This window comes from Ambystoma mexicanum, chromosome 1q, assembly GCF_040938575.1.
Source record: "Ambystoma mexicanum isolate Mex_15411 chromosome 1q, UKY_AmexF1_1, whole genome shotgun sequence".
Taxonomy (NCBI): Eukaryota; Metazoa; Chordata; class Amphibia; order Caudata; family Ambystomatidae; genus Ambystoma; species Ambystoma mexicanum.
The window spans coordinates 1,408,364,516-1,408,380,741 of NC_090922.1; the positions used below are offsets into that span (position 1 = coordinate 1,408,364,516).

At 43.3% G+C, this 16,226-nt stretch overlaps 1 protein-coding gene and 1 long non-coding RNA gene across 3 annotated transcripts in view; one reads left to right on the forward strand and one right to left on the reverse strand.

Annotated features, from left to right (window-relative positions):
* Positions 1 to 13,900, reverse strand: part of LOC138548429 (uncharacterized) — a 78,749-nt gene extending 64,849 nt beyond the window's left edge. For both annotated transcript variants that reach the window (XR_011292242.1, XR_011292236.1), the window contains exon 1: positions 13,551 to 13,900. This is a non-coding gene — a long non-coding RNA (uncharacterized lncRNA). The remainder of the gene's footprint in view (positions 1 to 13,550) is intronic.
* Positions 1 to 16,226, forward strand: part of LOC138548412 (vitamin D3 hydroxylase-associated protein-like) — a 571,296-nt gene that overhangs the window by 509,452 nt on the left and 45,618 nt on the right. The gene's annotated exons all lie outside the window — the stretch shown is intronic.

Genomic DNA, 16,226 nt, shown 5'->3' on the forward strand with positions numbered 1-16,226 from the left:
GGTAGGACAAAGCGGTCGACGTTGCGGACAAGGGAGTCCTTCGATTCAAATGTTCTTAGGCAAAGGAGCGGTCGGCTCCGGTCGTCGGCGGCACGGCATCAAGTGGTGCCCGCGTCTGGGCAACACAACTTCGACGGGCCTCCAGCGGTTACACAAACCTGCGAACCCTGGTCGATGGCAATGGACTTCGACAGCGGCGAAGTCCTGGTGCTTCACTTCGTTCTCCTCGGCGGTCCCATCTCGGGTCGGCAGCCTTTCGAGGGTCTGACTTCCAGGGAGCTTCGGCGAAGGTTAGCGGTGTTCGGTGGTCCCTCGGAGCACGGGAAGAGGGCACCTTACCAGCTCCTCTCTCGAATCAGTCTTTGACGAGTTCAGCAGCTTTCAGATCAGGTCAAAGCAAATGCAACAGCAAGTCTTCTTCCAGCTGGGCGTCGAGGATCAGCAGTTCCAGTTACTCTTCAAGTGTAGACACAGCTTCTGAACAATTTCCAGTGGTGAGAGGTCCCCAGATATACTATCCTGTCTCTCATCCACACTGCTGGGTCACACTCAGCAGCCAATCATACAGAAGGGCATTCATGCAGTCAGTCAGCCAATCAGGCACACAGTGCATTCAGGCCATCCTCCTCCCTCTCAGACACTCGCAACAAGGAATGTGGATTGGGACAAGTACCCAGCCATTCAACACTACACACTGCATTCAGGCCAGTTTCGGGCAGGGCTGTCTCAGTCTTTGTCTCTCATACCAGAAACCAGACAGCCACAACAAGAAGTGCATATTGGTCACACACTCCATTCACCCAGGTCCCACCCACAGGGTGTACCCACAACATACAGTCACTGGGAAGGCTCCAGCCAGTCTGGACTGGACTTCACAACAACACCATATATGGAACTTCCACCCAACAGCCAATCAGGGGGAAGGGACAGAGTCAGGGCTTCCCAGGACTTGGGGAAAACAAGGTAACAGGCAATAGAAAGCAAGAGGCCACAGGGGCCATCTTGTTTTCTATCAGGAATCAACTGATTCCGATGGCAGAGCCTGGTTATCCCAAAATGAAATATACTCAGAGCACCTGTCAAATTCAGCACGGAACTGCCACCAGCCCATACCCTGCTCTGTGGGCCACCCACCGGTGCCCAAAAACATACACTAGGGGCACAGGGTTGTACCCCCACCCATGGGTGCCATAAGGGTATCCCATGGGTCTGTACACCAAACCAAAAACAGGAAGAGCTGCACTGCCAGGAGTCCCACATGGACTCCTGGGCAGAAATCAATACAGAACACAAATGAAAAAGGACTACAGGACAAGGACAGGGAGGCCCTGTCCCTCCAATGCATTTCCAGCATCACATATTCCTTATCGTCCTCTCCCATCCTTCCCTGCAGTAAAACTTCCCTTGTAATTGCAGTCTGCGCTCCCTCAAGGGTAGTAACCGCCTCATCCTGGACAATGTCTAACACTTCAAAACGGAACTGAGCAACGGACGCTGTGCGCGGCTACTTATACCCGTGATCACACCGTCATCAAGATGGAGGCCTCTGAGGGACATCGACTCGGCACACATCGACGCGCAGCGCCCTCTACTGAAATTCTTTTGCCGAAGCAGCAAGCTGGATATGGGAATATCAAAGATAGGAAATACGTGGGAGGAACATCCAGTCGAAAGAACGTTACCATGGGTATGTAACTTCTTCATCTCCAGTACTTGTTTGTTAGGTATCTTCGTGGTTGGGTCAGATAGAATTAGATTCAGCCTGAGACACATAGGTAGGGAACTTCCCTTAGATACAGGGAAAGATTGGCTTTTTTCTTATAATTTGAATAAAAGTGAATTAGAATGTCATTAAAGAGTCTGAGTTCTTCTTCCGAACCACCACACTAGCCAACTAAAACCAATGGTGCTATTCACATGTCCAAAATAGTCCTACTTTCTGGCGCTACAACTTAGAAAGAATATAACAAATAAAAAGGAGGCCTGAGCAATAGCTTCAGTCTTTAGCTTCTGTCTGACCCAATCACTTGGATTCCTTCTCAGAGAGGTTTTGAAAGTTTGTCAAGTTCACAAACTTCCTACAGGTTCTGTATGCCAAATCTAAATTGCATACGCTACTCTCTCCAGGAAGAAATTTTTTTTAAGGCCATTAGGTTTTAAGTTTGTCAATGTCTCACAACATAGTACACAACCTCTGTGCCCATTCTTAAGTCCATACGGATTCCCTCTTTTCCAGACAAAAGGCTTTCTTAATACAATACCCCCATTTCCGACTTGGTGTTTGACAATGTTCTGATTCAATATTTGATTTGAATTATTTATATAGCGCACACAACATACTTAATCAAATTCTGGTGCAGATGATAGCGTAGTATGAGAAAAACAAAATCAGCTAGTTGGGTGAATTTATGCAGCTGAAATTTACCAGGAAATTTGCACAAAAAAAGCAACATCTACTTGCAACAGATAGGTCTTCAAACCGCTCTAAAAGTCAAAAAAGAATATTTGCCCTTCTTCGATCCAGTGGAAGACTACTCAAAGTCTTGGTCCAGCAACTGAAAAGCTGTAATCTCCTCCTGGGAATACTGAGTAAGCAATGGTCTTCCGATCTAAGAGCCCGGGTAGGCTGACAGCGCGTCAATCTATTTATTAAATAGATTGGTGCCAACCCGCGCATACAGTAATACACCAAGTACCCTATTTTAAATCTTATACAGTCTTCCATTGCTAGCCAATGCAGCGACCGACGGAGACCAGAGATGATTGTTTTTTTATTGCTACACCGAAAACCTGCCCTACTCTTGCATTTTGGGCTTTTTGTAAACGGTAAATCTGTTTGGCCGTAGCTCTAAGCAGACGTCCATTGCAGTAATCTAACTTAGAATAACCAAGGCTCCCACAACCACAGCACTATCTTAACTTATTTATTTATTTAATTTGATTTAGTTGTTAGTTCAACTTTACAAATTTTTTTTTTTTTTTTTTTTTCACTTTTTTACAGATGAACAAATAAAATCAGTATTAAGTTACAACATTTCAAATTTCACACCATATTTCATCATAGGATCATCTCATATGTGATAGTTCATAAGTTAAAATCCATGACAATAAATGAAATAAAACACTTGTGCATATATGACATATGACACTTTTTACATAGTTTTACATGTTGAAATGTCAAGCGCTTCATGTGACATAAGTATATAAAGAAGGAACTTCTCAGTTACTAGGGAATCACCTTATTGAATTCTTTGGTTGTTATTTGCAATCTTTACCACAAACGGAAAAGCCAAATCAAGCAATCGCATTGTCGCGATTCTAACTGAAATCTTTCTGGAGTTAAAGATTTCATGCCATATTTCATTCAGCGTGTGATAAGCAAGATTCCAGGCTAAGCATTCAGCTATTTTTAAACGTTGAGGTACAAAGGCTTCGCACTGCATAATAATATGTTCCAAAGTTTCAAGAATCGATCTATTAGAGCAGAATCGACAATAACTTAGCTCTTTAGTTATGAGGCCTCGTCTTAGCAAGATTTCGTTGACAGGCCATAAATTTAATCGAAATCGTAGTGTTTTTTGTCTCAGACTCAAGGATGGACATCTAACTAAGTAGTCTGCCATTCTTCGGTATTCTTTGTGACCAAATAACATCCTGTTAAAAATTTTTTATTTAGAACATTTGTCTTGGGTTATAATCCAATCAGCTTGGAAAATTTTGGTTTTTGCCCGGTTCGGATTGGTGAGTAATATTTCAATAGAGATTTTTGCCGCCACAAGGGCATCTAATACATGGGTTCTCCATTTTAATGGAAAAGAATGAGATGATGTTAGAAGATACTTTGCTAAGATGGCTAGACAGTCTTGTTTGAATAGACCCATTATGCATTTTCTTAGCAGAACACACATTTTCCAAGTAACCAATGATTGGATTGATAACAGACCAAGTTCAAACCTAAGCAACAGACTAGGGGTGCCATTTGGTAGATTAAGGATGGTTTTCCAGAATTTAGCTTCTAATTTGGTTAGGCAGTTGGAAGGCCTGGGTAACAAAGATTCTGAGCCATATGTAATTATAGGTAGTACTTTCTGCTGATAAAACCTCATTACCGGTATGCAGGAAAATTTTCCAAATCTAGCATGAATTATTTTTGCTTGGGAAATTAGTCCTGTTAGTTTGGATTGAAGTTTTATCTCGATTGTCTTTTCAGATACTAGATTGTTAAAGTCTACGCCCAGGTATTTATACTCAGTAACTACTTGAAGTTTCTTATCACAAATTGTCCACTGGAACTTTTTATGTGAATGAGTTGGGTGTCTTCCAAGAGTGACAATTTGAGTCTTCTCGTTTATTGTGAGGTTATTTTTCGCAACATAAGCCTCAAGAGCATTTAGCATTTTTTGAAGACCAGAAGGAGTTTGAGATAGCAGAATTAAATCATCCGCATATAGAAGCCAGGGAACTACGTGATCACCCAGCTTCGGAGGATCTGATTGAGTTCTCATGAAATCATCAGCCATGTCAAGTAAAAAAAGGTTAAATAAGGTGGATGCAAGGATGCATCCTTGCTTCAGGCCTCTTGCAGTCGAAATTGATTTGGAAAGTAAGCCCTCCATATTTAATTTAACTTGTACAGAGGTGTCAGAGTGTAACAGCGTCACAATTTTTATCAAGTTTTCCGGACAGCTATATCGCACCAGTTTCTGAGTTAGCAGTATTCTGTCCACTGAATCGAAAGCCATGCGAAAGTCCACAAATGCTATATAAAGTGGTTGCTTCCGCACGGCATACGAACATTTAATGGCATTGAGAATAGTTAAATTAATGGCCGTGCCCATGCCCGAAACAAACCCAGTTTGAAAAGGGTCTCTTCGTTTAAACTGTAGTGACCAGTTGTTTAGTTCTCGCAATATCAGCCTGCAGAAAATTTTCCCAGAGACATCAAGAAGGGCAATGGGCCGATAACTCAACGGATCTTGCCTGTTGCCCTTCTTGAAGGTGGGAACGATGATCAATTGTGTCCATGATGATGGAATTTTTTGATGACTAATAATAAGTTGAAAAAGAGAGAATAAAATCGGTGCCCATAGGTCAATGTTTTTTTTTAAGATGGCATTAGATAGACCGTCTGGGCCGGGAGCTCGAGACATACTGGCTTTGGTGATAAAATGATAAATATCATCCTCGTCAAATTCAAGAGAAAACGGAGTGGAGGTCATATACACATTTTCATTTGCAGTTGGCGCAGCATACACATTTTTAAAATGTTGGCACCAGTCATATTCTGAAACACCATTAATGTGTGAAGATAGTTGGGACGGGGTGGTTACCGAATTTAGTAATTGCCAGAGCTGTGCCGTGTTTTTATTTTTAATTTCAGTTAGCATGAGTTCTCCATCATTCTGATGTTTGGTAATTTTGTATTCTTTTAACCAATTTTTATAGCTGGTTTTGATGGATTTCATGGCTTGTATTTTTACATGAGCTGGTAATTTCATGGCTTCTCTTTTTTGTGATCTGAATACTGTTTTCCGAGTACGAACTATGTTATCAGAGATTTTACTTATTTTGGTGTTAATGCTTTGTTGGGAGGCATATAGTTGCATTAAGCTAAACGGAGATATTTTATTTGGTTTAGATGATGACTCACATGATTTATAAGATTGTAGATGGTCATAGTATGAAATTAGAGATTCATGTGACCATTTCAGTCGATTTAAAGAATTATTAATTTCATATTGACCTTTAAGTAAATATCTTGGTGCAGTTGAAGTGAGGTGTAGGTTGATCTTGAAGGTTAATGGTCGATGATCGCTGTATTGTGATGTTTTGACTGCAAAGTTGTTTGAATGTGCAAACAAACTTCTTGAAACAAATATGTAATCAATGATAGCTGATTGTTTTTCTTTAAACCAAGTGTCATGAGGAGGCGAGTCAGCCACGCTCGTACCATTTAGCATGATTAAATCCCAAGATTTCATAAATTTGTTCCACATGCATATACGTTCATTATCTTTCACTTTTTTTTTATTTACAAGATGTAAGTTTAGATCACCAGCAATGATCACGTGAGTAGTTTCATATTTCAACCTAGCATTCTCTAAAGCAGACGTTAAGTTTTTGAAGAACTGAGCAGATGTTATGCCTATAGGATTCCAATAAATATTAAGGCATGCAATCTTAATCAGTCTGATAGTGACGTAAGAGCATTGTATATATGCATTCGATGAAGGTGTTGAACAAAGCTGAATGTCTGCTAAAGAGTTTGACGCTGTAAGCAATCCTGACATAGGTCTGCCTCTGGTTGCTTTTATAGCTGGATTAAGCAACACATCATAATTATTCCATGTTGGTATAATGGAGAGCCATGTTTCTTGCAAGAAAATTAGATCATAATCACCCAATATGCTATCCTTGTTATTGATTAGATGCTTAAACCCCCGTGTGTTCCAGCTCAATACTGCTAGCTCTGCAAACTCTTCATTATTAGCTAGTTATACTCTAGTCATATAGTTTTGGGCATTATACATGTTTTTCGTAGGGTCAGCAGGAATTCTTGGGATGTAAGATTCAGATCTAGGTGTTGATTTCAGGCAGGATTTAATTTGTTTTTGATTGTTTTCGTTACGAGTGAGTAGAAATCCCAAGTTAAATAAGTCCTGTCGCGCGGCCCAAATGATGTTATGGATTACTAGTGACCGGGAACATATCAGGACTATGGTGTTATCATCTACGATTGGAAATTCAATTTGATCAAGATCTTGTGACTGAATTTCTTGTAATGATTTCACATCACCAAAAAGTCTTAGGATGCTTTGACGATTCATATTATATGACAAACCTAAATCCTGTCGACACGAAAGTGTCACGGAATGTCTGTTCTCCTCTTTTGCTAATCGGGTGTTAGATAGCATTGATGTTTTGCCTAGGGAAGATTTTATGTTTGGAACAGATTGCAGGCTTGTCCATTGTCTTTCATTTGCTTGTTTTGAGGATGATACCGTCTGTGATCTAGTATTGAGTTGCCACAGACGCGCAATCGAATCTTTAATTTCATTCAAATCTGTTTGTAATATGTTATTATTGGTAGTGTGGATTTGGCTCTTGTTTTCAACACCGAAGGGACCAAGCTCAGCAAACGAGACTCGCTTTCCTGGACTATTTGTTGTTGCATTCGTCTTTGACAATGTGTCAGAATGAGTCACAGTAGAGCATTTGGCAGGGCCATTCATTATAATTGGGAAGATTGGTGGTTCAAACGATCGGGACTCAAGATATGAATCGATTTCATGTCTTATGGCCTTTCTTGAATCTGCTAAATCTTTGTTAACCTCATTGTTCTCTATTTCCTGATCACCACCGATGACTGGTATGGAATTCGTAATCGCATCAGGGTTTTTATCGTGTGCAGACTTCTGTTTTTCAGCCAATTTGATGAGTTCATCTAGTGGAGGATGGTCTGCAATTTTTTTTGTCAATTGAATAGAGTCTGCTTGTTTATTTTTTTTTCTTAAATTCGCTAACGCAGTATATTTTTTCGTTATAAGGCTCGCAGCCGCTGTCGCTCTCAAATTAGCTCTAGCAAGAGTGTTATAAATTGTTTAGTGGAAGATTTTCCTGATATCTTCGCAGATTTTTCATTTTTTGTCTTTTTTAATTGGTCTGAGGGTTTATTACAGTTCTTTTTTGATTTGATTATGGCTTCATTGGCCACTTTCATGTCGAAAACTGAATACGTGGGTTGGGATTTTTGTCCACAGTCTGACCTTTGTTCTCTTTGTGAGAGCGGGCAGTTCACATGCCGATTTGTGGAGGTAGCTGTTACAATTTTTTCTATTATAATACCTTCAACAAATGGAATGTCTGAGTTAGCCTTATGTTGATAATTTAGCATTTGGGGAGGAAGATATGTTTGTGAGTCTAGAATTACTTCTATGATTTCACAGTCAAGATCTTCAAGTGTTTGGGTAGAAGCACAAATTCCTATCATGTTGGTTTTTAGATTTTCATGTTTTTGAATCACACGCTGTGTTATTTCATTTTGATGCTCAATAATGTGGATCAATTTATTATAGATGTCATTATGCCTGGAGTTGGCAACTAAGTTGCGTTTCTTTTGATCTATTTCCATTGCTTTGATATTCTCAGTCACATTTTTTAATGAACTATCAACAGTTTCAAAGAGTTTCGCAAGAGCCATAAGAGCGATGTTCATAACTTCTAATGTTAACGTGGTAGATTTCGAGGAATTGAGTACTTTTTCCGAACTCAGAGGGGCGTTATTTAGCCTCCGTGGGGTTGGAGGGATATAAGAGATGTCTAATGTGGAGATGCTGTTTTCCGATAGATTAAACATCTCAGGAGATTTAGATAAATTAGATTCAATTACTCTGATCGAGGTACTCATAATGTTGGTATCTGTGGTGTCTGTGATTTCCTTAGCAATGCCATTCATATTGGGGGCTGCAACAACTGGGACACCTATAGAGACATTTTCTAGTAACATACTATCAGAAAGTGGGATTGGCATTTCTGGCAAAGTGACATTTCCCTCAGCATGCATGTGAGAATCTGACATAGGCATAGTGTTTTTAATTAAACACATTATGGAATTGGCTGGCACACATACAGCAGTTTCAACAATACTGCTTTGTGAACCAACCTTGGTCATGCACACTACCGAATCAGTCGGCGGACTTACATTGGATGGCAAAACCAGTGGCATAGATGCAGCAGGGATCAGATTTGCAGCAGGTTTACTTTTCACTCCGAATCCATAATTTTGTATATCAACATTGCGTTTATTGGCCGTTTTCAACTTTTCCTTTTGATTAGTTTTACTTTTAGGTAGTGGTTGCTTAGGAGTTGAGCATAATTCTTTGGTCACCTTTGTAAGGGATCGTTCCTCTGGGCACGCTTGGGATTCTGACATAATCCGTTGGCGTATGTCACACGGCATCTCCGTTGTGAGACGATACGGTTCGCTAGGGTTGCGAATCATTTAAATCCGCTCACTACAGACAGATGGAATAGTTTGGGGAGGGGGAAAGGAAGAGGAAAGTGAAAAGACAAAAAAGGCGAGTATGTAGAATATGAGAACTCGTTTCGCCGCGGCAAAGTGGGACTTCACAGGGCTATCCAGCCGCAGGGTAAGGCACGCCCGACAGCTTAAGGAGCTGCCAGAGTCCGTCTCTCCCCCCTTACCCTTGTGGCAATTGAGGGCTTATGTAGCTAACGGAACAGAACAAGGTATTTCTGAACTGTAGTACTCACTGCATACGAACACGGCCACAGCCGAACAGCAAAACAGCGGCTCCAGCCCTTACTGCCTCCAGGGCTTAACGCCGCAAGGGTGGTTGGGCCGGCACTAAATGCGGGCTGTGAGTCACGTGATTCGTCACGTGACCGCGACGAAGTCCGCCTCCTCCAGGAAGCCAACCAATGTCCAGCAAGAGCTCTGCTCGCAGTGCTGGGAGGACAAAAGGTGCTGCAGTCAAGATAGATAGGCAGTCAGCAGGGTACTCCTTCCGAATGAATGAAAACACGCCGCTCGGGCGGTTGGGCCGGCACTAAATGCGGGCTGTGAGTCAAGTGATTCGTCACGTGACCGCGACGAAGTCCGCCTCCTCCAGGAAGCCAACCAATGTCCAGCAAGAGCTCTGCTCGCAGTGCTGGGAGGACAAAAGGTGCTGCAGTCAAGATAGATAGGCAGTCAGCAGGGTACTCCTTCCGAATGAATGAAAACACGCCGCTCGGGCGGTTGGGCCGGCACTAAATGCGGGCTGTGAGTCACGTGATTCGTCACATGACCGCGACGAAGTCCGCCTCCTCCAGGAAGCCAACCAATGTCCAGCAAGAGCTCTGCTCGCAGTGCTGGGAGGACAAAAGGTGCTGCAGTCAAGATAGATAGGCAGTCAGCAGGGTACTCCTTCCGAATGAATGAAAACACGCCGCTCGGGCGGTTGGGCCGGCACTAAATGCGGGCTGTGAGTCACGTGATTCGTCACGTGACCGCGACGAAGTCCGCCTCCTCCAGGAAGCCAACCAATGTCCAGCAAGAGCTCTGCTCGCAGTGCTGGGAGGACAAAAGGTGCTGCAGTCAAGATAGATAGGCAGTCAGCAGGGTACTCCTTCCGAATGAATGAAAACACGCCGCTCGGGCGGTTGGGCCGGCACTAAATGCGGGCTGTGAGTCACGTGATTCGTCACGTGACCGCGACGAAGTCCGCCTCCTCCAGGAAGCCAACCAATGTCCAGCAAGAGCTCTGCTCGCAGTGCTGGGAGGACAAAAGGTGCTGCAGTCAAGATAGATAGGCAGTCAGCAGGGTACTCCTTCCGAATGAATGAAAACACGCCGCTCGGGCGGTTGGGCCGGCACTAAATGCGGGCTGTGAGTCACGTGATTCGTCACGTGACCGCGACGAAGTCCGCCTCCTCCAGGAAGCCAACCAATGTCCAGCAAGAGCTCTGCTCGCAGTGCTGGAAGGACAAAAGGTGCTGCAGTCAAGATAGATAGGCAGTCAGCAGGGTACTCCTTCCGAATGAATGAAAACACGCCGCTCGGGCGGTTGGGCCGGCACTAAATGCGGGCTGTGAGTCACGTGATTCGTCACGTGACCGCGACGAAGTCCGCCTCCTCCAGGAAGCCAACCAATGTCCAGCAAGAGCTCTGCTCGCAGTGCTGGGAGGACAAAAGGTGCTGCAGTCAAGATAGATAGGCAGTCAGCAGGGTACTCCTTCCGAATGAATGAAAACCACAGCACTATCAATGTCAGGAACATAAGGTAGGGCTTGGCGTAGGAGATGGATGTTATAGAAAACTGCTTGTACCTTGGCTGTGACATGGTCATTACAGCCCAAATCGTTCTGCCAGATACAGCCTACGTTTTTGACCTTGGTAGCATATTTGAGACTAGTCCCCAAGAACTGGGGAGGTGGGAGGCAGCTCTTTCCCTCAAGCAGGTGCTTGGGACCGAATGGTATCACTTCCATTTTTTGGGGGTTGAGTTGCAACTAGTTTCTTTCCATCCAGGTCCCTTCCAAACACCTGCCAACTAGGGCAATAGCATCCTCCACGTCATCAAGCCTGATATAAAGCTGAGTGTCATGAGCGTAGGAATGGAATCTAAGATGATATTTCTCCAGAATGTCCATTAAGGCACGAAGATGTATATTAAAAAGAAGCACGGAAAGTGCAGCACACCAAAACACTGAAGAAGGATTTCAGATAATAAACCCCCCGACTGAAGGCATTGTTTGCGCCCGGTAAGGAATGAAGTAAACCAGTCCAGAGCACAAGAATCTACATTCACAAGGCTTTTCATATTGTCCAGCAAAATATTGTGATCCACCGTATCAAAAGCGGCAGACATGTCGAGCATTACGAGCAAGGAAAGTTTGCCTGCATCCCCCGCCTGCAACCTCATCCCATACTGCCAGCAATGCTGTTTCCGTCCCATGCATGGGGCGAAAAACGGACTGCAGGGCATGGGGTAGGCCATTATCCTCAACAAAACTCTGTAGTTAATTTGTATTTGTAACCACCTTTTCCAGAATCCTTCCCGGACAGGGAAGACCAGCAATAGCGCAATAATTATTATAGTTCTCAGGGTCTAAGTTAGCCTTCTTCAGTAGCGGAGAAACAACTGAAAGTTTCAAGAGATCAGGGAGAACATTCTTAGTTAATGATAGATTAAAAAACTTGGTCATGAACAGAGTTAGATCAGAAGAGAGTCGCTTAGCAACTAAAGCAGGGATCGGAAAAAGAGTCATTTGTAGGTTTTAATTGTAACAAGAGAGTGCAGATCTCGTCCTCTGACACTTGTTGAAAACTAAACTGACCTGTCCCCATTGTTCCAATCTCTGTTGTGCTGGTAATTTTGTTGTTTATTTTGACACCATCCAGTTAGGATGTGATATCTGTATTATTTGCTTCCCTAAGAAACCTAATGTTTTTTTTGAATATTCAAAATGTTATCTCGAAACAATTCTTGCAGACGATTTATTGCAATAGAGATTTGTTTTGACAGAAAATCAGATTTAGCTCTAAATACAGCCTTTTTGTAGGTACTGAGTGCTATACTTGCTAGTGCAGCATGTTCAGGTGATTTCAAACAGTACCATCTGTTTTCATGGAATTATGTTCCATTTTTAACTCAGAAAGGTGTGTGGTATACGACGACATAGCTGACGCGTTGGGGGCGTTAGAGGGCATATTTTGTACAAATAGTGCTCATTATTTGAGTCCCTTTTTGAAAAAGGACATTACAGCCTTGCAGATGGATACACTTGCTCAATGCCTTACTAAGTTCAATTCCTGGAATACTAATCAATTCCTTTTTCTTTCGGGTCTGTTTGGCCCCTACCGAAGCTGGTGTAGTAGTTTTACATTGACTAGTCTTGATACGAAAACCCCTAAGGTAATGATCTGTCCATCGAATGGGGAGTCTATTAATCATACTAATCCCTTTTCCTCTGGCCAGAACTGCATCAAGACAGTGACCCAAAATGTGTGAGGGTGAATGAGCCAGAATTGACACCTCGTGTTGAGCTAAAAGTTCATGTAACTGCTTTGAGTCTGGTTTTGTGGGATCCTCCAACCATATGTTGAGATCACCAATGCACAACAATTCCTTATATTTGCTACCTGTTGAGATGAGAAAATCATCCAGACCTTCAAAGAATACTGCTACCGGCCCCGGGGGCCTATAGACCAATACAATTCTTACAGAATGCTTTGGGGTCAGTGAAAAGGTCATCACACCTATCTCCGAGCCGCTTTCCCATTGTAAAGATTTCAGATAGTAAAATTTTAGGTGGGATCGATATGATTGCTATTCCGCCACCCAATTTGTCCTGTCGATTAATAGGTTGTATTAAATAGCCTTCTGGGATTAAACAGTGAAAAATAGAAGGGGCAGTATCTGTAAACCACCATTCAGTCAGAGATAAAACATCCAAACTCTGGGACTCAATTAAAAGACAGATCTCTGTAGCATGTGCAACTGCAGATCTGGTGTTTAACAGTCCAGCTAATATCGATGTCTGAGCATCTGAGTGCGGTTCAATACAGACATTCACTGGTTCTACTCTTTCAATTCCCAAGCCCCAGATTTTTGATAATGCTCGAAGCAAGAAGTATCCTTTGTTAATATTCATATTCAACAATAACCCTGTTGAATAACACATGTTAGTCATGTTATATACGTAATACAGTGGTCAAATCGATCGGAAAGAATCACCAAAATGCCAGATACCGCGCTAGCACCCTTCAGGTTCTCTCTTTCTCCAGTTCAGACTGTCCTTCTGTTTCTCAGGGCTCTCCAAACCCCTCTCGTGCTCTGATAGGCTTACTTTCGATTGATTTCAGTAGGGAGTCTGCCCGCTCGGGTTTACCTGCTTCCCATAAACCTTGTGTCTTCCCCAGCTTTGAACATTAATGTCTTTCAATTTCTCTGGGCTCTCCAAATCCCTCTAGCTCTTGTATATGATTAACATTTATGGCTTCACCAACCTCTAATGACAATTGTTGCCCCTCTCAACAGCATTACCTCCTCTGGAGCGTTTGCTTCCCTTCCGCTGCTCGGCAGATAGTACACGTCTAGTGCGGAGCTCAGGGTTCTGGTCTCTCTGCTCTCTGGTCTCAGTGTTAGTTAACGGAGAGACAAGCCCACCACGGCTCATGAGTGGTCCCTTTACTGTTGGACTCTCCCTTTTTACCAGGACTTCTTTGCTGGTCAGGACACCAGCCTTGCGGCATCTTGCGAGCGTTTTGTTCGCTCACCAAGCTACCCTTGTCTCTGTGTTCTAGTGTGGCTCTCCCCTCCAGGACATCTTCCCGTCAGAGATTTGCCTCTGCGTTGGATTCACTCTCTTCCAAAGAAGGAAATTGGCCCTTTTATCTTCATCTCTGAAATTAAAGGAAACAGGTTTTTGAGTATTAGATGTCAAGTCAACAGTGAAGTTAACCAAACAAACAGGTTTTAACAAATTACAAGACGTAACATGCTTCTGATGAATAGTGATTGATTTTGAGGAGGGTTCAGCAGTGTAAAAAGGTCTTAACACATTTCTAAATTTTCTGTCTAAAATTGGTGGGCCCCGTATAGGCAGAGAGTACAGATTTTGTCGGGGTTCTCAACCTATACTGGTAGTTCTTGTCCCCCAAAGGGGGAAGTTACTCCCGGTGAGGTCCTACTTGCCCAAGCCTCTCAGGAGGGTCATGCGGAGATGGCTCACCTCCCTAAACTAAAGGGGGGTGACTCCCCCTTTTCGAGAAGTGATGAATACAGTATATTCGTCAGACATCTTATTTATTGAGTTTTATAAACATCCTGACACTTCATCTTTTGAGCACTTCTTTAGTAAAGGCATTTGAAATAATACTTTGTGTCTAGTCTCAGTTATTGGAACATGATGACAGTCACCCTAGTCAACCTGCCACAGACCCATTCCTTAAAGGTCTCTGAAGCACAGAAACCACCAGCTGCAACAATCTGAAGCCTGACTGCAGTTAAGTAACCAGAACAATCACCTAACCCTGAGTAGGAGTGTATCCTGTAGGTACTTTCCTGGCTTGGGAAATAAAGAAGATGGCCCCTTACAGGGAAACTACTGGTACCCTTAGTGTTGTAAAATTGATGGACATTCCTTTTAGAGGCACTGGTTTTGGTCAGTGTTTTGATTTCGAGACACGTTCCAGGCTGTTGGCCAAACGCTGAACTGCGTTAGAGACACTGTTTCATACACCTCAGAGCTGCTTGTGCCCCAAGTCCCCACTTCGCTTTGTCGAGCTATCTGGATGGCCAGTCAATACTCGTGGTTCAACTTAGTCATTTGCCAATTGCCACCCTTTTGAGTAGACTCACCTCATCAAGACATTTGGACTGAATCCCCTACTTCATTGATCTACAAGATGCCAATGGAGCCTCGCAGCCTCACTGATACGAATCAGCACCTACTGCCTCCAGTACCCAAGAAATGGGATTGTGCCATTTCTCTACTCATGCATCATAACATTCAAGATGCTGGAGTACAGACTGTGTGGAACTGCAGAATTAATGCGATAATGCACCTGTGATAAAGTCCTCTACAAGGGTCTGGAGGTGTCCAGTCATTTGGTTGACTGAAAACTGGTCGAATGACATTTAGTCGACGCAATTTGGTCAAAAACCAAATGGTCGAATTTTTTTTTATTTATATATTTATTTTTCGGGTTTTTGTTTTTTAAAAAAAAGGGTTTTTAGAAAAAAAAGGGGGTTGGGAGGGGACCCCCCAAAAAATTTAAAAAAAGGGGTGAAAATAAAAAAATACAAAAATTCGACCATTTGGTTTTCGACCAAATTGGTTCGACCATTTGTCTGGTCGACCAATTTTTTTCGACCAAATGTCTGGTAACCGGGTCTGGAGACTGACAAGGGTTGACTTAGGGGCCATTTGCCACTTTGAGCCAGAGGATGCTGGGACCATTGGTTGTATGGAGATGATCACTTTGGTCCCCGTCACAGGAAAAGGGACAATCAGGTGCTATTGAGAAGGACAGCCCTGGCAGTCGTGAACCTTCCCTGCTCACAAACATGCCAGTGTAGAACAGTCCTGTTAGCATTGACTCAACAACCGTGTCGATTCAATCAGTGGTATCCAACATGCCCTGACCAGTTGCTCCAGGGCTACCCACACGACATAAATTGAAAGCGAGAGGAAGTCATCAATTTGTTGACTACTAGCATGTCCTTTCCACGCCAAGGAGACAATGTTGCAAATCCACTACAGACCAATAATGTGTATGCATTCAGGAAGCTGTAACTTACTAAGAGTTTCCAGCCTGTAAATCATACACTCAAGGAATAGGAGATCAATCCGGACACTGCACAGGCAGTCCAGGAGAGGGGCTCAGCAGCAGGACAAAAACAAAAATCAAAGAGGGCAGATGGGCCAAATTAAGGTATTGCCGAGGCCCCAAGGCCAAAGGTGAGATCAGGCACACCAGGGAGCAACAACCAATAACAACCCTGGCTGATTTACCAAACACCGGTGCAGCCGCCGAATCAATGACCAACCCAGGGAGAGCCCCTTAAAACCCATGGATCCCAAGCAGCCTGTGTAGGTTGGAGTAGCAGCAAGCTCAGGTTTGGGAGTGGCTCGAGATTGTACAGAGTTGTAGAAAGTGGAGGGTGGAGAGGCGTTGGTGAGGTGGCAGCAGAGGACAGCAGGAGGTGGTGAGAGCT